Source organism: Apodemus sylvaticus, chromosome 22 (assembly GCF_947179515.1).
Source record: "Apodemus sylvaticus chromosome 22, mApoSyl1.1, whole genome shotgun sequence".
NCBI classification, from domain to species: Eukaryota; Metazoa; Chordata; class Mammalia; order Rodentia; family Muridae; genus Apodemus; species Apodemus sylvaticus.
Window position 1 is genome coordinate 48,112,088 of NC_067493.1, and position 22,098 is coordinate 48,134,185.

At 50.8% G+C, this 22,098-nt stretch overlaps 1 pseudogene; it reads right to left on the minus strand.

The window, feature by feature from the left end:
• Window positions 1-643: 643 nt before the first annotated feature.
• Window positions 644-3,099, minus strand: LOC127672971 (neurotrophin receptor-interacting factor 2-like; annotated as a pseudogene).
• Between the last annotated feature and the right edge of the window lie 18,999 nt (window positions 3,100-22,098).

Genomic DNA, 22,098 nt, shown 5'->3' on the forward strand with positions numbered 1-22,098 from the left:
ACCCAGCTGTCAGTGACCTGTGAATGGCTCGGAGCCCTGAATAGTGAGTTCAGAGAATCAGAGGAAGCCCTGGGAATTCCTCTCTGGTTTATGGTGCTCCAAAGAGACTGAGCTTCTCCGCCTCAGGTCCCTGCTGTAGCATCTTGACTGCTTAGCTTGCAAGGTTTGGTTTGGTGAGGCTGAAAGGAGTTGAAAAACTACATTGTTCATTAAGAACAAAGAGTTCCGGTGCACACCTCCAAATGCCAGGACTTGGGAGGCTGAGGCTAGAAGACTGGGAGCTCTGGGCCAGCCTGGGCTACGCAGAACCCTTTTTTCCTAAAGGAGGATGCATTTATAATAACAAAGTATAATAACAACTTAATAGTTTTTTCCCACACAAATATAATCTACATACAATATCAGTGCAATTTTAGGTACTTGGCTTCTTGACCTTCAATGCGTTTTCAGATCTTTTATTTCCTTTTGAGGATAAATGAAGCAGTTAAGAACTCCCTGATGGTTTCACTCGCGCCTGCTAGGTGGTGTCCTGAGCTGTCCTTAAGGTGTGGGGCTCTCCTTCTTCAAAGCCTGTCTATCATACTCAGTGTCTGCATAGTACATCTCAAGTCTGAAAAAAATAGTGTTTTGAAAGGCACAGAGGCTACAATTTGGGCTGCTTCTTGGACTTTATCCTGCGTGTTTTCTGATGCCCAATAAGGTGTGAGCTCTGTGTGAATGCCTTCCCACACTTGGTGCACACATACGATCACTCCCCAGGAGGAGTTCTCACAGGCCTGGTGAGGTGGGAACTCTGGCGGAAAGCTTTCCCACAGTGCTGACATTGGTGAGGCTCAGCTCCAGGGTGAGGTCTCCGGTGCTGAGCGATGGTTGGGTGATCACTGAAGGCCCTCCCACACTCTGAACACTCACATGGTCTCTCTCCACTGTGAACTCTAAGATGCTGTGTGAGGGAGGAGCTCTGAACCAATGCTTTCCCACAGGCCATACACATGTAAGGCTGCGCTCCTGTGTGGATCTTCTTATGGACAGAGAAATACCTAGCATTTTGGAACATTTTACCACATTCACTGCATTGGCAAACTTGGCTCCCTTGTGAATGTTTATGAATAATATCTGCTGAGCATCCCGGCTGATGGCTTTCCCACAGTTGTTGGCCCTTCTGAGCTTTCCCACTTCAGAACCCTTATAGTGAGTTTTTATATAGGGACCATACTTTATGGAAGCATTGATTTCCCCGCCTTTTCCTCTTTCAGAGGTCTTTAGGTGATTTTTTTTTTTTTTACATAGGGAGCATGTTTTTCGGACATGCTAAGTTCCCTGACTTTTTCCCCTTTAGAACCCTTTTGCTGAGGTTTTACACGTTTCAAGGAATTCTCTTTACTTGGGCTTTATCTTCTTCATAGCCTTCCTGGTGAATTTTTACAGGTAAAGCATGTGTCAAGATACCGTTGTTCCCGGCTCTCCCTGCCCTAGACCCCATCTGGTGATTTTGTACAGAGGAACCTTGTGACATGGGATTGTTATTTTCCCCAACTTTATGCCACTCAGGGCCTTTCTGGTGAATCTTTGTAGGTGCATCAGGTGCCGTGGAATTGCTAGTGTCCCTAAATCTACCCTCTTCAGAGCCAGTGGTTTTCTGGTAAAAATTTGCAGGCACAGTAAGTGTAATGCACTGTCTGCTGTCCCGAGCCTTTCCCCGCTCAGAACCCTGTTGGTGGTTTTTTATAGAGGAGCCATGTGTCGCAGGATTGCGGCCACTCCTGCCTTGCCACTCCACAGAATCCTGCTGATTTCTTATATGTAAACCTCGTGCCATGGAAATGGTGTTTGTCCTGCCTTTCCCCTTTCCAGTGTTCTTCTGCTTAACTTTTTTACATGCTTTCTAGGAAGAACTTCATTGAGTGAGCCCTGGATTTCATGAAGACTAGTTTGGTCCTGAGACTTGGAGCTTTCAGAGAGCTTCTTCTGCGGGTGACCTTTTTCCTGTAGAAGCCTCACTTGATTTGATTTTAAGGTATGCATTTCTTGGACCCCATCTTGTGAGATACTTTGAAAGACAGTGGACTGGATACAATTCCTTGAGAGATCTTTTGGGTTTGGGTCATTAATTGGATTTACTCCAGGAATGGGAGAGTCTGGAGTTAACTCTCTATTTCCCAATGTAGGCTCCCACCCCACAGACACCAAGTTGCCCAAGGTCTCTAGTATCACATCATGATCCTCTGAATCACACCTAGTAGCTTCCACTCCTCCTGACTGAAGTCTACAGCCACATCCTGAAAAGTCACCAGCTCCTCAGGTGGTACAGTAACTGGTAAGATGGCCACATCCCTCCTTTTCTCCTTTAGTTGGATCAGTGGTCTTGCATTGTCCTTAGACACTGAAGTTATATTCTCCAACAAAGCCACTGCTGCTCTGCAATCTTCTGGATGCTGTGACTCTACTCACACCGAATGCACATCTCAGGCAGTGCATTCAGGAATTGCTCGAGCACCCACAACTCTAGGATCTGCTTCTTTGAACATGTATTGGGCTACAGCCACTGGTGACACAGCTTACAAAGCTGGACACAGCCTTCTGGGGGACCAGCTGACTCTTCATTCTGGAAATGTCAGAACTTCTGCCGAGAAGCTTCAGTGTCTGTCAAACACATGCTTGGCTGTTGAGCTGGCTTGATGTTACCTGGGTTCAAGTCTTCCCCACTTTGTGGATAGAGGGATTGAATCAGGGCATTTTGGGGACCAGCCATATCCTTGTTCAGTGTAAGGACCTCAACAACCTTGACCTTCACCAGGGGACTCTCAGGAAAGGAAAGGGGACTCTCATTCCAGGGTCCAGAGAAGGCCCAGAATATTCTGGAAGAGTATCTTGATGAATTTTTCTCTACATTGGCCAGCAGTCTTCTGCTTCTTCTAACTGAGGTATCACATTTGGCTTGGAAATCATGTCACTGTAGTTCTCCATAATGGTTTCCCTGTATAGACACTTCTGCTGGAGATCCAGCTGTGCCCACTCTTCCTTGGTAAATCTCAGTGATACATCTTCAAACTTCACAGATTCATGGGGCCAGGCTGTGGGAAGCGTGGAAGCCATACTGTCCTCAGTATTCTCTCACAGGAGTTGGCAGAATGCTGACAAACCTTCCCCCAGGTCTGTAGAAATGAAGTCACTAATGAAGCCGACACTGGGCTCCAGAGGTTGCAAATAAAAGATGGGTGCTGTCCCTGATGGGCTATCATGCAGGATACCAGTGCCTGTGAAGGACACAAAGGCACTCGCCTGTCGGTCTTAATTAATAGTTTTAAATCTGATAAGTATCAGGTACTGTGATGGTCCCTGAGGACACAGGACTAGCAGCTCTGTGGAGTCCAGAGAAGCAGAGATACAAGAGACATTTATATTGCCTCAGATGGGGGTGGAGAATTTATTCTTTTTAGATTATAACACATGAGCTAAAAAAGTAGAAAATTACCACAAAAGAAACATTTAAAGTGCAATTTCCAAGTTCACAGTGAAAGATGTAAAAGGCAGGGAAAGGCTGAAGATGAGGGAACCATGAGAAAATCAAAGTGAAGAAAACCCAAAATATGATGGCAGAAAGAATCTCAAATGGAATCCCAGTGACAATAAATATTAATGGCACAAACTCATCAAGTAAAAGATAGGGATCAATGATGGGATGTGGTGGTGGGGATTTTAGCCCTGTCATTTTCTTAGTTTATATTTTAAGTACTTTTTACCTGTGTGGGATGGATACTTGTCACATCAATTATTCATTGGTATCTAGACATAAATAATATGAAAACTGAGGTTTGTTTTCGGGAATGGGCTATATTTGTTAAACATCTTTTCTTACTACTTAAAGCTTTTCCCTTTCCCGAGGGACTTTATAATACAGCAGCAAGTGAGATAATTTAACAGACTAAGAATGAAGGGTGGGGGAGAAAAGGGGAGGGTGTTTATTAAATTAGGTACTGGGTGGTCTTTAAAAAGCCTATTACATTTATTGTATTTATTGTGTGTGCACATGCATGCTATAATGCCAGTGGAGGTCAGAGGATGACCTGTGGGAGTCAGTCCTCTCTTCTACTGTGTGGATCCCCACGATCAAATTCAGACCACTGAGCTTAGTGGTGACCCCTTTTATCTGCTAAGCCATCTTGCCAGCCCCTGGAGGGTTTTAAAAACAGAAAGAAAGTGGCCTAACATGCAAAGGTATAGCTTATTGATCAAATACACTGTGGTGTCAGACAGACATAGTTTAATTAGTCCTTATTGAATACCTGCTGTGGAATAGGTGATTAGTAAGTCACTTCCCCATTGTGATCAGGTATCAACAGCTACAACAGTGCTGTGTAAGAAACAACCACAAAACCCCAGTGTCTCTACAGATATGCATATGGTATTTCTCCATAGTCTATAGATACCCGAGCTGACCTGTGTAGGGCAGTAGTTCACAACTTGTGGGTTGTGACTCCTTTGTGGGTGGGAAGACCCTTTCTCAGGGGTCACATATCAGATATCCTGCACATCAGATATTTACATTACAATACATAGCAGCAGCAAAATAATGAGTTATGAAGTAGCAACAAAATGATTTTATGGTTGGGGGTCACTACAACATGAGAAACTGTATTAAAGAGTGGCAGCTTTATTACTATTGTATTAGCTGCATTAAAGGAAGGTTGAGAACCACTGGTATAGGGTCTGGCTAATCTTGCTGGGTCTGCTGTGACTCTGGGCACTGGCTGGTCTGAGGTGCTTGTGGCTTGTCTTCTAGCAGACCATCCTGGACCATAATAGAGGCTAAGATCAAAGACAGAGAGGAAAGGTATTAGATGCTACAAGGCCTTGAACAGCCCAGGAACATTTGCTGGCTAGAACAGGGTACAGGCTGAAGCAGATTCAAGGACTGGAGACACTCACTCCACCCCCATAGGCAGATCTTCAAAGTCACATGGCAGGAGCACGTGTAGGGCGAGATAGCATCAGGCTGTTTATTTTCGTGGCCAACCTATCATGCTCCTGTTGTTCTGTGAGGCTGTTAGAAGCCCTTTCCATAAGGTGATGGTGTGCACACGTAACAGGTCTGCAAGAGTCGGAAGACTCTGTCAGGGCCGCATCACTGTTGCCATGGCCACTGGTCTACACGGTCCTGTCCCTGGATCTGGAGTTGAGGGTTCTAGTCCCCACACTGGCTTCTGTGGCTTCATTGCTGTCTCTTGGTCCCACTCCCTCTTCACAGAGGAGGAAATCAGACAGTGAGGCTTTTTTGCTGTCCCTGTCTATTAATGTCTTTAGCCATTCACTGTCCAGACAGTGAGGATGGCAATCTATTTAAGGAGCATTTAACTGCCCTTTTCCTTGGCTACCAAAGCTGTGCCTGGGATGGAGATGTATCTGAAATGCGAACACAAAGGCCCCGGCATACAACAGACCCACCTCACCTAGGGAGGGGAGAGGGATTCCCTGGGACACTTGCTTTTCTCCTGTTCACTCGACCATGAACGAGTTCTTTATTTTTATTTCCAAAGGAGAGAGATTGAGCCTGAAACAGGCTACAGATTGGCAAAGTGTGCCCCACTCCCTACTGGAGTGTGCACCTCTTCATGAACTCTCTTTACACTGAAGCTGGGGTGGGGGTTGGGGGGCTCATCCAGGCTTGGCTGTGCTGTACTTTATTCCCTAGCCCACGTCACCAGGGTCCCCTTCCACCACACAGGATGAACCTAAAATGCAAACTGATTTTATAGATGTGACGTCAGCTTCCCTTCCATATGGGAGGCACCAGCGTTCCCACGGAGAACCCACGCCCAGGGGGAAGAGCTGAACAAATGTATCAATAGACACCCCGCGGCTCTCAGCATTTTAAGAAGGAGGAAACCCCCTCTCTCCAGAAATGCCAGGGAGCAAGTGTGGCACTGAGTCATCAGAAAACAGACAGATTCCCGTCCCTCTTATTTTTAGAAGCTGCTGTCTAGGTACTGGAAGCAGCCGAGAGGGGGAGATTATATTTGGAAGTCCTAATTTGGGAGAGGCTGGCTTTAAAAAGCCAACAGGCTCCCATGGAAGCTGCCTGTCTTCTCTCCTTCTCCCTGTCATGCTGAAGTCATGTGATCAGATCGCATGCAGAATCAAACAGATCCGTCTTGCCTACCCTTGATGGTTTGCCTTTGTAGTTTCCCAAAGCCACAGTCTCAACTTCTGGCTGTCATCAGGAAGAAATGGTGCCAGGGACTTTGAGTTTTAAAAAAGTTTGGAATGGCTGACTCAAAGAGGCTAAAGCAAGGGAGGAGAGAGAGGAAGAAGAGGAGGAAGAAGAGGAAGGGGTAGGAAGAAGAGGGAGGAAGGAGGAGGAGAAGGAGAGGAAGGAGAAGGAAAGGGAGGAGAGAAAGGAGAAGGAGAAATGGAGGAGGAGAAAGAGGAGGAGGAAGAAGAAGACGACGAAGAAGAAAAGACAAGAAGAAGAGAAGACGAAGAAGAGGAGGAGGACGAGGAGGAGGACGAGGAGGAGGAGGAGGAGGAGGAGGAGGAGGAGGAGTGATTTGTACTATAGGAGCTTCAGGCATGGCTGGATCCAGGTCCTCAAACATTAGAATTAGGACTCAGTTTCTCTCTGTTGTACTTTTGCAGAGACATCAGTCCCAGGCCACGGGATACAAGGCCTTCACGGGATACAAGGCCTTCAGCCATCCTGGGCTTACTTTCTCGACACTTAGTGGCTGCAATAAAAAGATGCTTCTTGATTCCCACAGCAGTGCCCTCTATTAATCCCGGAGCTCAGAAGGCAGAGGCAGCCAGCTCTTTGTGAGTTCAAGGCCAGCCTGTGCTACGTAGTTCCTCAGACATCATGCAGAGCCAAAAAAGAAGGGCCTCACCTCTCAATTTCTCCTCCCTTTCCCGTCTGCCCTCTTGGTTTTCAAGACAGGATCACACTACATGCTATGTTCTATGTAGCCAAGGATAGCTTTGGACCCATTATGTAATGTGCCCTAGAAATGCCTTGAGCTTTTGTCCTGACTCAGCCCCTCAACTGTTGGGATTACAGGCATGTGCCACCACGCCTGGCTCCCCTCCATTCCCATTCCTAATGCTGAAGGTGGATGTGAGGGCCACAAGCTGGCCAGGCAAATGCTCTACTCCTGAACTCCGCCCCTAACCTACAACATACCCTTTTTCTAAGAAATCAACAGAGATTTTAGATCAGAATTCCATTAGCTTGCCGAGGCTCTCTTGACCCCCTTTCCATGCTAATTATATCCATGGGGTAAAGCACAGGAGAGGGTAGTGCTTAGGGCCCCTAGGAACTGGGTGGGCACTTAGCAAACAAGGGTGGCCTCAGGGGTAAGGTGCTGGTCAGGGTCCTCCTGGAAGGTGCGGCAGACAACAGTCAGGGTGCCAGTATCCAGTTAGAGGCAGACCTGTGGGGCCTGCAGGGAGGGCTTCCGAGCCTGGGCAGGCAGGCAGAGGGAAGGAAGGCTGGGTGGGGGGTATCTTGGAGTCCCTTTGGGCTAAAGATGTTTCAAGAACGCATGAGAAGCCCTCCAGCCCCACCCCTGTCAGAAGAGTCTTCCCCGCACCCTCCTGGAAGAGGCCCTCTTTAACGTCCCTGCTGCAGGCAACGAACAGCCAGAAGCTGCTGCCCTCTGAGGCATGGCCTCGTTCGCACCGATGGGTTTGAGAGCTGCGCAGCTGGAGCCCCTGGTCCACAAGGCTCCCTGTGCTGGGCATCTGGGGGTGCTTTCTTATAGCAGCCATAGATGATAATCCGTAAAGTGCCTCTCGGATCCAGAGTCGTGGATGTAGCTGTTAGCTCAGCAGTACTGGGATGAGGGAAACTGAGGCAAGAGAGATTGCAGTTTCCTCGCACGGCTTTACACCCCAGTGGTGGCTGTCTACTCTCTTTGTGAAGGAGAAAATAGTGTTTCCTCGAACCTAAGGCCATTTGGAACCTCTGGGTGCGACTTCTATTTGGAAATGGGGTCTCCGTGGGCAGAACTCCACAGGCTAAGATGAGGTCATCCTGGATCAGGGTGAGCCCTTACCCCAGACTGAAGAAGGAAAAAGCGTTTCGATTGAGTAATTGTCTTTATCAGGCTGGCCTGTGGGCACATCTGTGGGGTATTTTCTTGACTGGTTATTGATGTAGGAGGGGCCGGCCCACAGTGGGTGACACCATTCTCTGGGCAGGTGTGTCCAGGTTGTATAGGGAAGCTAGCTGAGCTGAACCTGTCAGTGAGTCCGCAAACAGCATTCTCCGGGGTCTCAGCTTCAAGTCCTTGCTTGAGTTCCTGCTCCGACTTTCCTCAAGGATGGCCTGACTGTAAGCTGAAATAAACCCAGTTCCTCCCCTAAGTTCCATTCCAAGGCATGGACAGAGGGGAGGAGCCATGGGACAGTGGAGACAGGACAGAGTGGAACAGTGACTCCAAGAAGCCACCACCTGAAGCCAGAACACGGGCATGGAATGGTGTCCCTCAATCCAATCAAGTCGAAACTAACTGTCATAGGCTGCAGGGGTGGGGTGGGGGTGAGGTATGGCTCAGTGGGTAAGGGGCCTGTGGCACAAGCATGGGGCCTGGGTTCGATTCCCAGTACCTCCATAAAAGCCAGGTATGGGCACATAGATTTGCAATCCCATTGCTGGGGAGTTAGAGATAGGGGGATCACTGGGGCTCAGTGGTTGGCAGCCTGGCCTACGTGGGGGGGGGAGTTTATTAAGCAAAGTCAAAACAGAACACTATTCTGAGACCTTGTGATGTGAAGATTAAACAGCCTTTGGGGTTAGAGAAAGGTCAGGATGGCATGGGGCTCATGACCTCCTCCCCATGGCTGAATAAGATGGCCTACTGTTGACCATTTGGGCTGTTTCCAGTTTGCAGTTGTTACGAGTCACGTTATGATGAGCTCCTTTGGATCAACATCTGCTTATTTCCCTAGGTTAGATCCCTGGGCAGCCTCTAAGGGTCGCATGCAGGTGTGTGCAGCTGTCCAGGTTCTGACCACAGCTATCCACCGCTGTCCATGCGCCTTGCCACCCTTAGGTCAGCGCATCTGCCTGTCCGGCCATCTCTCCCTCTGGGCTGCACTCTGCCTGGACCAAGTGGGCGGGCATCTTGGTACAGGTTCGGCCCGTCTCTGCCCTGCCCAAGTTTGCTGCTCATCTTTCCTGTTGCGTGGAGATTACATAATCGTGGTGTGGAGAGAGCTCCTGGGCAGGGAGACGCTCCCCAGATGTGCAGTAGATGCTGGGGTGGGGGAGGGGGAAACGCTCCTGGCAGCGAGGGGCGGGCTGGTCACATGGCTTCCCTACTCCCTGCCCTGCTTCCCTAGTCTCTGAGGACGTAACCTTATTCAATGTCTTCCTACCTAACCCGACAGACATAAACCTCCCGTGGATCCCTGTGGGTTTGCTCACTCTGCGCTGTGACCTGGGGACTCTCGAATCTGTTTTGAGGCCTGCCACTCAAAGAAGCGGAGCCTCCATCATCAGTATCTGTGGTTTCTGTGCTAAGATAACGGTTTTTAGAAACCAGGCTGGGGAGACGGCTCGGTGGACAGGCTGCTTTCTGTGCAAGCGTGAGGACCTGAGCTCAGATCCCCAGGACCGGTGTAAAAGCTGGTATGGCAGTAGAAGGTGGCCCCACCCCAGTGCCACAGCCTGGGGACAGCCAGCTGGTCTTGCTGAAATGGCTCTGGGCGAAGTGAGAGACACTGTCTCAAAATATTCGGGGTAGGGTGGCAGAGAATGATATAAAGTTGATCTCTGCCCTTTACATGGGCATGCACAGGTACACACACACACACACACACACACACTCAGACACACTAAACAACTAATAAAAAATGTGTAGATACAATAAAGCCAAGGAAGGAGGACTGGAGAGATGGCTGAGCAGTTCAGAGCACTGGCTGTTCTGTCAGAGAACCTGGGTTTGCTTTCCTTCCCCCACACGGGAGCTCAGATCTGCCCCATAACTCCAGTGTCAGGGGTTCCAACACCCTCGTATGACCTCTGCAGGCACCAGGCATGCACATGATGCACAGACATCTATGCAGGCAGAATACCCATATGCATATAATAAAACAAATAAATCCCCTCCTTTTTTTTTTTTTTTTGTTCAAAAGCTAGGGGAGAAATTGGAATTTTCTAGCAAATGTCAGCCCATCCGTCCTCCGTGCCTCGGTGGGCGTGGGGACAGCTGAGCTCATCCCTTGAGTTGCTGGCCTGCTGGCAGCGACTGCTTTCTCGTTGTTCATTCAGCCCAACCCACCCTCAACCTCACCCCCTACCCAGCCCCTCTTCTGCTCTCTGCCTGCCTTCTCAGCCCAGACCCTCCCAAGTAGCAGCACCTCGAAGACTTGGGCTCCTGCTGGTGGCCTCTCTGTAGCCCTCCCTCCACCCTTGACAGATCCCATCTCTGCTAACCGGGAGTGTGTTGGAGCCCCCAGATGGCTCCTTCGTGAGCTTCCAGGAAACACAGACGATCCCAGCAGCAGCAGACTTCTAAGAACCATTCTCCCCTTCAGCATGGAGCAGACGGCCGGTTTGTCTGGGGGCTCGGGCCCAGCTGAGTTATTGGAAGGCTCCGGGAGGGGGCGTGCAGCAACCACGGGCTCTGCGGAGGGCCTGGATGAGGCACTGCCTCCACTAGCCATAACTGGTTACTTACAAGCCAGAAAGAGGCCACGAGAGGACAGCAGTGGCTTCCTTCATCCTTCCCGTTTCACAGACTTAAACAGGGAGGTTCAGTCGATAACGGGGTGGGGGGCACAGGAGGGGGAGCACAGAAGGACAAACGTAGCATGCCTTGTGGTTGATTCCGAGGCAAACAGCTGTGGTAGGTTTCGGAGATAAAAAGGATACTGACCTGGTGGGTGACCATACCACAAGGAGCTGTTATTCAGTCTACAAACCAGGAGTACAGCACAGAGAGGTTGAGTGACTTTACCAAAGCCACACAAGTCTTATGTGGGGTTTGAAACTTGGCAACTTTGCTCTGAGACTCAGCTATTTGACGCTTCTTACACTTCCCATTATGGACGCCTGTCTTTTCTTACCTGGCACTGATTTGCTGCTGGCAGAGGAGGAGCACACAGTAGGGCCTAGCCTAGTGGAACGTCCCCACCGTAATGGAGGCAAGCAGGGGACTGGTCCGCTCTCAGTTCTTGGGTGAGAAACTGAGGCTTAGAGTATGTCGGCCAGGAGGCCAACCAAGGTCACTTCACCCGCAGGAAGATGAGCCAAGAATCCAACTGTCAAGTCCAAGTCCCCAGCAGTGCGCAGCGTCTTGCCTGATAACACCAAACCGACTGATTAATAAGTAATACCGGCTCATCTGTCTCTGCGAGCCCTGCTGCGGCGCCTCTGTAATTACCTGCCTGTTTCTCGGGGGTGGGGTGAGGGGGGTAGTGAGCTCCCAGGATGAGCCCCCTTTCTTGTGAGAAGAATGGTCTGGCCTTGCAGGCTGACCCCTGCAGGGGTCCCTGTCTATCCCTCAGTGCAAGCCTTCTCCTCCTTCTGTACTTAAGTCTCTCTGCTTCTTTTTCTTGTTCTGTCTCTGATCCTCCACGAGGAGCCTGTGGTTGCTGCCTCATTCTCTCCTTGGCCTGTTGAAAGCTCTCTCTGGAGTGGGAACGTGGAGGGGGCAGTGAGCCCAGCCCCGTGGGAGGGGGGCCTTTCTGGTGTAGGGCCTCTAGCCTGCACATCAGCACAGATCCAGGTTGTATCCTTCAAAGCCGTTTGATATGATCGGGTCATTGTGTCCTTTGACCAAGAGGTCACCCAGTCTTAACTCCCACGGCCAGTTCAGGCCTCCAGAATTCTCACTGTATTGGATGTGGCGGCTCCTGTGAAAAATGGTCACAAGTTTGGTGGTTTAAAACGCACCGGATGTGGAAGCTTGCAGTTCCAGGTCAGGGGTCATTCAGTGAAGATACCCATTCGGCTTCACTCCCCCTGGAAAGGGATAGCTTTCTTGCTCTTTCACCTTCTTGAGGATCGGGGTGGGGCTAGGGGGTTCGCTCATTGGGTAAAAAGGACTTAACTGCACAAGCGTGAGGAACTGAGTGTGCATCTCCAGTATTCAAGTAAAACGCCCATAACCACAGCACGGGAAGGGAAGAGACAAGAGGATCATGGGAGCTCGCTGGCTACCACGCTAACTCCAGGTCCAGTGAGAGACGCGTGCCAAAAGAATAAGGTAGAGCGTCATTGAGCAGGACCTCCTGCCCTTTGGCCTCTGGTGTGGAGGAGCCTAACCACGCATGTTTACCCCTCATACACTGACATGTGTCACCCTAGTATCACCTGGAAAAGGTTCGATTGAGTAATAGTTGTTATCAGACTGGCCTGTGGGCACATCTGTGGGGTATTTTCTTGATGATTGGTTATTGATGTAGGAGGGGCTGGCCCACAGTGGGTGACACCATTCTCTGGGCAGGTATGTCCAGGTTGTATAGGGAAGCTAGCTGAGCTGAACCTGTCAGTGAGTCTGCAAACAGCGTTCTCCGGGGTCTCAGCTTCAAGTCCTTGCTTGAGTTCCTGCTCTGACTTCCCTCAAGGATGGCCTGACTGTAAGCTGAAATAAACCCAGTTCCTCCCCTAAGTTGCATTCTTTAAAAAAAAAAGCATTAATTTTTGCACATAGGTGTGAAGTGTCTGCATGTGTGTCTGTGTATAGTATGAGTGCCTGGTACCAGAGAGGTACTGGCTTCTGGAGAGCCGCGTTGGCAGATAGTTGTGAGCTTCCATGTGAGTGCTGGGAGTCAAACCCTGGTCCTCTGCCCAAATGGTGCGTGCACACACACACACACATGCACACAGTAATAATAATACTGAGCCTGGGAAGAGTCTGGTGTGCTAGAGAGCTCACTTGGAGTCATCCTGGGGTGGGGAGTGGGGAGTGGGGGGTGGAGGGTGGAGGGTGAGGGGTTGGGGGGTGGGGGGTGGCTGAGTATCCTAATTTACTGTTCACCAGAACAAGGGCAAGACAATGCAGCTGCTTGCTGCACCCAGCCCCTTGGGATGCTCTTTGAAAGCTCTGGCTTGAATGAAGCACTAGAGAGCAGCCTCAAGGAATCTGGTTTCAAAGGCGGCTCCCCACTGCAGTGACTGTCAGAGCTCCTAGCAGTCGCAGGCTCTGAATGGCTTCTCTGCACACTTGGGGCAGAGGAGGGAGTTGACTTGTGCAGGGAGCTGCTGGATAGGTGGGGTGAGTCCTATCCTTCTCTTCCTGAGAAGAGAAGAGGATGCAGGTTCCTAGAGGACAGACACCAGGAGGGTGCTGAGCTGAGGTTTAGCCATATTATTTTATAAAGTAAAGACAGACAGAACAGAGCCCTGTTTCAGTGAAGACTTGGGCAGGAGCCCAGCATGTAAAAGCAGCTAGAAGCATCCAGCTAAAAGCAGGTTCTTTGGGTTTTTGTTTTGTTTTGTTTTGTTTTAACTCTTGCCTGGCAGGTTTAGAGGACCTGATTGGACAAAAGGATGATAAAGACACAGATGTGGCAGACAGACAGATTTCCTCTCCCGTTAGCCGCTGCCTGGCTGTGTGACTTTGGAGGGCCTCCCTCTCTTTTTCTGGATTTTTCTTCTGAAGCCGGACAGCTTAACCCACCCACATCATTATGAAGACACAAGACAGTAGCCGTGACTGGACGGGGCACACAGTAGGTGTCTTGGCATTTGATGGGTCTGTTTCTTCCTGAAGAGAGCTGAATCTGAGCCAGGTCTTTGCAGAATACATGGTCCTCATGGTGGAGAAGCCATACTGGGTAGGCTCCCAGGGTCGAGGGGCTGAGACTCCTGGGAGACACTTGGGTTCTTTCCCATCATCAGCGCACAGTGGGACTTTTGTCATTCTGAGAGTTTCTTGAGTGTTCATTCAAAGGTTTGTTGAGGGCTTAGTGTGTGCTGGGCTTGAGTAGGTTTGAGAACACAGGCTCTGGCATCTGAACGCCCTCAGCTCTGTCCTCCAGGCTGCCCCCGCGTCTTTGACTAGAAAGATTCTCCAACCCCCTGGGTCCCTTCTCCATCTGTGAAGTGACAGGAATGAATGTGTGCCATTGTCTCAGCTAAGAAAATACTCAGTGAGGTCTTGTCCTCCAAACAGAACGATTCTGTCGGGTGGTCCCGCGGGACGGACATCCTAGTGGGCAAGCTTTGGAATCCCAACCTGGGTTTGATCCCTGTGACTGTCACTCTCTGTGTAGCCTTGAGCAAGGAATGGAATTTCTTATAACTTCCTTGTTTATAGAATGGGCATGGCAGCCCCCGTAGAGAGGACACAGAGCACCTCAGATGACACATGGGAAGCTTCTGGAAGGATGTCTGGAACATAGCAGGTTCCTAATAAATGGCTGACATCACCACAACGATCACAATCGACAATCGTAATCATTATCAGCACCACAACACTATCACCATCACCACCACCATCACCACCATCACTAGCACCATCGCCACCCCCACTATAATCACCGCCATCATCCTCATGATATCATTGTCACCCAGATCACCACCACCACCATCAGCACTACCACAGTGATCATCTACAGAGCCAAGCTCCAAATGGTCTCTCAGATCCTGACGGTTTGAATCCTAACTCTCAAAGGGAGACTTTAGTGGCAGATGTAGTGACTCACCCTGGGCCCTTGATGGAAAACTTTACAGATGTGTCCCCAATAGAGAGAAAGACCTCCCTCACTTCGCTGGAAGGTTCTAAACTGCTCTTGGCTTCTTTGGGCTTTGCCATTCTCTCTCTACCGTGGGCACTTTCTTGTAGTTGGCAGGACCAGCACACTGGGGATCTGGGTTGCTGGTGCCATGGGAACACATTCCCACCGTATGTTGTCCCCCTCTCCCTCGATTTATTTCCTGTGTGTAGCATCTTTACTTCGGAGAGCCAGTATGGTTTGGGGAGATGGGTCTTTGGCAGGGGATCATGTCTGCTCTGGAACTCCTAAAATTCCCAGCTCCTTCCCACTCAAACCACATGCTGCAGGTTGGCATGCACCAACCTCGTTGGCTGTCAAGTCCTTTATCTCCGTCAAAACATTTGAATCAGAGGGTGGGTTATATAGATCGTGGAATCAGAGCAGCCCCTAGTGTGGCATTCTTATTGCTACCTTAGACTCACTCTTTTTGTCATTAGGAAATGTGGTGGTCATGTCCTCAGTTTGCAGATGGGACGTGGAAACGTTAGGTGCCATTCCCAAGGTGGTGGGGGGCTGGCCCAGGCTCCCTGAAACCTGTCAGATGTGGTTGTTTAAACAAACAACCCTCCCCTTCAGGCACTCCTGTTTTTTTAGCCTTGTTTTTCCTGATGTCTTCCGAGCCTGAGCTGCAGACTTCAGGAGCAATGTGGCTAATCCTGGAAGCCACAGGGAGACGCACAGGTACCGGCGAAGATCAGGGCTTGTTAGAGCTCATTTGACAATATTAGCATAAGTGTGCAGCGAGGTGGCCCGTATGCAGTCTGACAGAATCGTCCGGGTTCCTCTACTCTGGCTTTCTCCTTTCTCTGCTGCAACCATCCAATAACTTTCCCTCTTCTGTCTGGGGTTAGTGGCCGCCCTTCCCAGCCGCCTGCGTCCTGGTGCTGTCCGTGGTACTGACTGCCAATCCGGATCGTTCTGGGGCGCCCAGCCTCCCCTCCTGGCCTCCCACCTCTCCTCCTGCAGGCAACGCGGCACAATGCATCGCGGTGGGAGGCAAGCTGGGCTCCCCTGCGCCGGGAAGCGGCTGCCCCTCCCTCCGGATCACACAGGGTTTTTGCAGTAGGTGACAGCAGAATCGGGAAGCAATTGATTCGTCTACTGCCCGCATCCTAGAGTTGCCTACGCTGCCCAGAGAGGGAGAGAGGAAAGAGAAGAGGGGAGAAAGAGACTTACAAAACCTTCCATCCATGTGGAGTAGTCTGAGTGAATCACTGCCCACCGCTGCAGACTCCAGCTGTAGTTAGTTTTCGCCTCTGACAGGGGTATTTCTTTTTTGTCTTGCCTCTTATTTATTTATTTATTTATTTATTTATTTATTTATTTATTTATTTATTTGCATGATTTAGGGGCATGCGTTTGTGTTGGTGCCTCGGTTTTATTTTGGGGAAGACCGGGAGAGTCAAATGCACAATTTTCTTTCAGGCATATCTGCTGGCCTTTCAAGCCAAGTCGCTGGGACTTGACACCTCCTTCCCCGGCAGGGAGTTGGCAAGAATCGGGCTCACATATTCTGCTGCAATCCTCTACTGTCCTGGTGAGTAACATCCTTCCTGGTGGTCCCGCAAGCAGACGAGGAGATCCCAGGACCCTAACTAAGATGTGCGTGCATGAGCTAGGGAGAGGGATGCAGGGATGGTGGAGCTGTCGAGACGGAGCATAGTTCTTTGCCTGCATTCTGTAGGCTTTTATCAGCAACACTCCGGAGACAAATGGGATTTTAGTTCACTGCCCAGGGAGAAGGCAAGTGTGTGCCTGTTCAGGCGACATGAGCAAGAGAGTGGCTTCTGCCCAGCTTGTCCTCTTTGCAGCAGAAGCTGAGGAAAGTGATTGGCAGCTCTTGAATGAGTTAACCCTTCACGGCCAGTATGGCACAGGAGGTGTATCTAAGTGTTTGGATTCGGTGGGTAAGCATCTTGTCCCTGCTTGGGAGAGTCACCTGAGCCTGGAAGGTTAACCCTTGCCTGGGCATCCTGGGCCAGCATATGCTTAGGATGGGACTCAGGCTGGGCTCTCCGCCAAGGCTGACTGAGTAATTGAATTGTGGTGGGTTCTGCAAACTCAGCTGTCCTAAGATGGGAGAACAGGGACCCATGAAAGCACCACCTTTTCTCTTGGCATGAATGGTCAAGCAGTCAGCTGCCCGCCGAGCTGTGGTTGTTCTATTTTACAGGTGGTGTCACCTGTAAGAGACTGGATGGGGGTATGGTATGTATGTGGCTGTGACACAGGACTCTCTGTCACCGAGCCCACCTCACCACTGAGAAGGGGGGCATGACATTCCAATCCCAGGTCCCCAATTCCAGGACAAGCCGTAACCCCTATACTGATTTCTTTCTCTGACACCTCAATGGGGGTAACCCCGTACTAACCTGTTAGCGGGTGGGAAGCAGAGGTCCCTCACCACTCAATCCCAAAGCTCATGTTTAATTTTAAAATGCTTTTGCCAGTAATCTGTGTTCTATGGGAGAGGATTCTGCTCTGCTTTCTGCTTTAATTACTTCCTACCTTTTTGGGGAAATGAAAGTCTTTATTTTTAGCACTGCGATCCACTTCAGCCGTCTCTATCCACTGGAATCTCTTCAGGAAGTTGAACTTGGGAGGTGGGAAGAAGACAAGGTTAGCCCCAGGGACTGGCAAGCTGGAAAATGTCAAGAGGGTCACCCAGACCCAGAGCCATGAGGGGCTGGGGAGCTCAGGGTATCAGCCTATGTGGGCAGGACACAGGAGGAGAGAGTAGGTAGCCTGGTGGTTAGTGCCAAGGAGAGGGTCCTCTGAAACCTGCCTGCCATTTTGGGTGACCTTGAGGAGTCTGCCTCCCTGGGAAGGCTTCCATAGGAGTAGAAAGTGAAGAAATCTGACTTGCTTGAATGATATGCTGCAGACTTGGCCATGGGCGATACTTCAAATACTGGACTTTCATGTTCTTTGGTTGGAACAGACTGTGGCTGGACATTGGAGCAGGGGGAGGTTTAAGGTTCACTGTTGCAATGAGAGTAAATCCTTCAACTACTGGACTGTGGGGAGGCTGTAGGGCTTGGAGGATTATCAAGGGAGCCCCAGGGACCCCAGGCAGTGTCACATTTCCCTAGTCAGCTTCAAGTATCCACCCCTGCAGCCCCACACAGCCCCTTGGACCAGCCCAGGCCTGGGGTGTCCAGACATGGAGGCTTCCTGGCCATCCGTCTCCCTGCCTCCTCGTCTCCCTCAGGGTGGCCGAAAGCCAGGAGCCTGCCTCCTCCCTGTCACATCTAAAGTGGTGCATTGGGGTGCACCAGTGAGAGAACCGTCCGGAAAGATTCTTGGCCTTGGATCAGGGCCCTTGGGTCTCGGGGCTCTCTTCCCTTTCTTGGCCTTGGTTTCCCCATCTATGCAATGAGTCAGCTGCTCTGGGTGACCAGGCCTCCTTCCGGATCCTCAGATCTTTCTTACCTCTGCTGCTGTGGCAAGGGGCAGCCATACTTTTAGAGAGAGTTCCTGCTGTTTTCCTCTGATCCCACTTTTGGGGGGGTTTCAGAGAAGGAAAGCACCTTGTCTAAAACCACACAGCAAGTCATGGCGCAGCCCTCTTGGAATCCACCTTTGTGGATATCAAGGCATTCTCTGACCCCTACATCCTGGTAGCCCCATTTCCCGTCCTTGGCCTGGGGCAGGGAAGCAATGGACACCCTCCAAACCAGTCCTGGGTTGGGAAGCTGAGCCCTGGAAATAGATAAGGTTAATCCTTGTATTTGGGGCTTCTGTTATCCAGTGGGCCAGGAGGAGAGGGGCTCCCAGTGGCTCCTGCTACCTCAGCCACTGTGTCTGATGTGTGTTTTGGGGTGGGTGGCTGCTGGGGGTGGTGGGGGCTTGTAGGACATGGCTTATATAGGACACGAGAGTCTTTATTTAAGAGTTAACACATGCCAGCTGCTTGGCTCTGAGGCTGGCAAGGAATAAGCAGCAGGACCCGACCCTGTCGTGGGGGTGAGGGAGGGCGATATTGGCGTCAGTGACAGCAACACTGCTCCTACTGAGGCAGAGCTGGGGAGGGGGCTAGAAGGACTCCTCAGTCCAAGACATAGCTATGAGACCCAGGAGGGAGCAGATGGGCTTGCTAGGGGCAAGGGATTCTGAGGCCTCAGTTTCCCTATCTGTGAAGTGGACACAAAGACCTTCTTCCTCCAGGCTTTAGATATTCCAAGAAAGTCCCAGGTCATTGTTCAGGGTGGCCCCCAGAGGGTTAAAGAATTTCTGCTACCTACAAGGTCCGAGGCTCCCTTGACTCCGTGTACCCCAGAGATGTTGCTGAGTCATCTCATCCTACAAGCTCAGGGCTGGGCTTTTGATTTTCTTCCTGCTAGGAGTCCTTTTATCTGGCCGAGTTTTCCTTCCTTGGGGGCTTAAGATACTACACGATGAGACCCTTGAGGGCTAGACTGTTTAAGGTGTCAGGGTGAATACAGCAGGTGCTTATCACCAACTGAATGAATGAATGAATCAGTGGATTGGTGAAATGTTAATTGATTGACTAATGGATGGGTGAGTCTGAGGGTGGCCTTTAGTCAGTGCCCTATGTATGCAGTAGGCACTGCATTAGTGTTTGTTGAGTGTGATGTCCTTGATGGGGTTGGAGGGATTTTGTCCTCATCTCAGATCCATTGTAGGTAGATCCCTCTTCTCTTGCAGGAAACTCACTGCTGCTGATTCATTTATTGTGTACTTGTGGTATACTCTGCGCCAGGCCTCCGAGGACTAGGACAAAGTCCCATTTCTTTTAGGGTCTTGAGTAAGGTACAGTTTGGGTTGGGTGAGGGTGCAGAAGGGGTCTCTGCCCTGCCTGCTTGAAGCGCTGAGCACTCGGATACCTGAAATTCTCTGCTGAAGTTTAGCCCTTTGCTCCCCAAGCATTGACTAAAGGGCAGATGCTTCTGGGGGTGGGTGGAGAGTTGGATGGAATCATTTACGCGAGGGAGGCAGGCTTGGGTTTTGCAGCAGAGGAGGAGTTTGCATCAGTCAGGGGCTTTGGAGGCAGCAAAGACAGGGAAAGGTCAAAGGGCTGTCTGTGTCCTGCTGGGTGGCCTGGGAGGGTGGGAAGGGGGGGTGGGTACTAAACTTCTGCACCCCGGAGGCGGAGGAGCCTGGGCGGATGGTTGGTTCACCCTGTGATTCATACAGTCCCCTCGTAAAGTGTTACCAGGTGTTTCTTGATCCCCAAATTCTTAAATGTGGGCACCTGTGTTTCCACACACCACAGGGTTCTAAAGGCAATTTTAAGAGTACAGAGAGAGTGATTGGGTAGACGAAACTTCCGACACTTCTGGTGTGTGATGAGACTTGATCTTCTCCCTGAAGCCTGGCTTCTGTACCCAAGAGGCTGACCAGGCCTCGAATCTGGAGCAGGCTCCCCCCACCCCCATTTGCTTTCCGATTCTGGTCCTTATCCCTGCTAACGTTGGGGGACTCTGGGTTCCACCATGGCACCGGATCACTGCCTGCAATGTCACCACGGTTTCCTTGAAGCCATTGTCCTGCCGTCATTAGCTTTAATGATATAATGCAGACTGAAATCTCATTGCACTGGAGCCGTGGGCGACTGCGCCTTAGTGAACCAGTCAGAGATGGGGCCTCAGGAAGCTGGGGTGTGCCCGCCCCCCACAATTAACTACCGACAGGGCTCCTCTTGTGGCATCAAGCCATGTCTGGTTTGTGAAGAGCGAGGGACTGAAGGAGGAACTCTCTTCTGCCTCAGCTCCCGCTGCCTGGTTCTTTCCTTTTTTCCCCTTCGCTGCGTCTCCACAGTGACAGGCCGAGACTTGTGAATGAAGCTGCTTTCAGCAGCACGCACCTTACATAAGTGGCTTTTCTGTGCCAGCCGCTGATGGCAGGTGGCGGGCGTTTGGGGGCCGTTTGGAGCAGAGATGCCCTGAAGTTAGTTAGAAGGCAATTCAGGGCAGACACAGGAAGCACCTGTGTGGCTGGCTCTGGCTATGACCAGCATCCCTGTCCTCTCTTCCAGCTGTCTGTCCTTCCTGTACCACTGTGGTATGCTTTGAAGTATCTGCCTCTTTCTGTCTGTCTGTCTGTCGACCCTCTGTTTGTCTGTCTGCCTGCCTGTCTGCCTTTCACCCCCATCTTCTTTCCTTCCCTTTAAAACTGTCCTTTTCTTCATAGGTTCATTTCCCCTACCTTGTCCCCCGCCCCCTGCATATTTCTCCTCTCCCTCACCTCTTTTCTCTAGCCTGCTCCCGACCCAGTGCTGGACTCCAATATCTTCTGCTGTAGATACACAGCCACAATTGTGAAGGTTCTGGGGCTGAACCAACCTGTCTTGCCTGGGGCTGTCTATGCTCAGATCAGCACACAGACCAGCTTTGACAAGCTGGTCATTGTACCTCCTAGCCATACACGCCTGAACCTCAGTGAGGCTTTCCAGAGGTTTGAGGCTCTGTGATCTCAGTGAGCTGCCCTCCTACTAATGGGGGTCAGGGGGAGGGGGGGACGTGGGGGACATACCAGCTTTCCGAAGCAAACCTGTCCCCATCCTGCTACTTAGGTGGGCAGGGCACAGCGGCCCATCCAGGGTTGTGAACCGACTCCTTCCACCAGCTGGCCACTACATCATTCTACCACCAGTCGCTAGGGGAGAACAGGGTGCCTTTGGAGATTCCACACGAGGTACTCTGGGTCAGATTTCCCTGTGGGACTCTCAGACAATTGGGGCATCCACGACACTAGGATGGATGCATCTGACATGGCACTAAGGTAGTTGATCTGGGACCTGCACTTAGATGGTCACTGTTGCTTACAAAGTTGGCTCTGTTCCTGCATCCCCAAGTGTGGGTGCTGTGTCCTCTTAAGATCATTCTAGACACTAGGGACCATAACAGCAGGTGAAGCGCAGCACCGTCCCCCAGTACCACAGCAGCACCCCTCCCCCAATACCGCAGCAGTGGGTCTATGAAGCTGGGGAAGACAAGGACAAAAAGATGTTTATGAAGTATCCAGAGAGATCCAGCTCAGTGCTGGGGGAGAAAGTGGGTGGAGAACATGGTAGTGGCTTCCACAGGGAGCCCCACACACAGCCTCCTGAGGAACAATGGGGAAATGTCTACCTTGCTGGTGACAGCAGGACTTAAAACAGGACCCCACTCAGGACACTAGCAATGACTGCTGTTCAGGTCACTTGGTGGGAGACAGACAGTGAGGAGTAACATGGAAGTTGGGGGGCCATGAGCAAAGCCATGTTGGGTCTGGGTCAGGTGGAGGCATGGAAACTGGGCTTGGGGTGGGGTGTGGGGTGGACAGATGTGGGTATATCTTACAGCTGTATGGAGGGGATTGTAGCCCATTCCAGGGTTGGCTGTCCTTGGTAGATGTCCAGTGGTTGTGATCGTG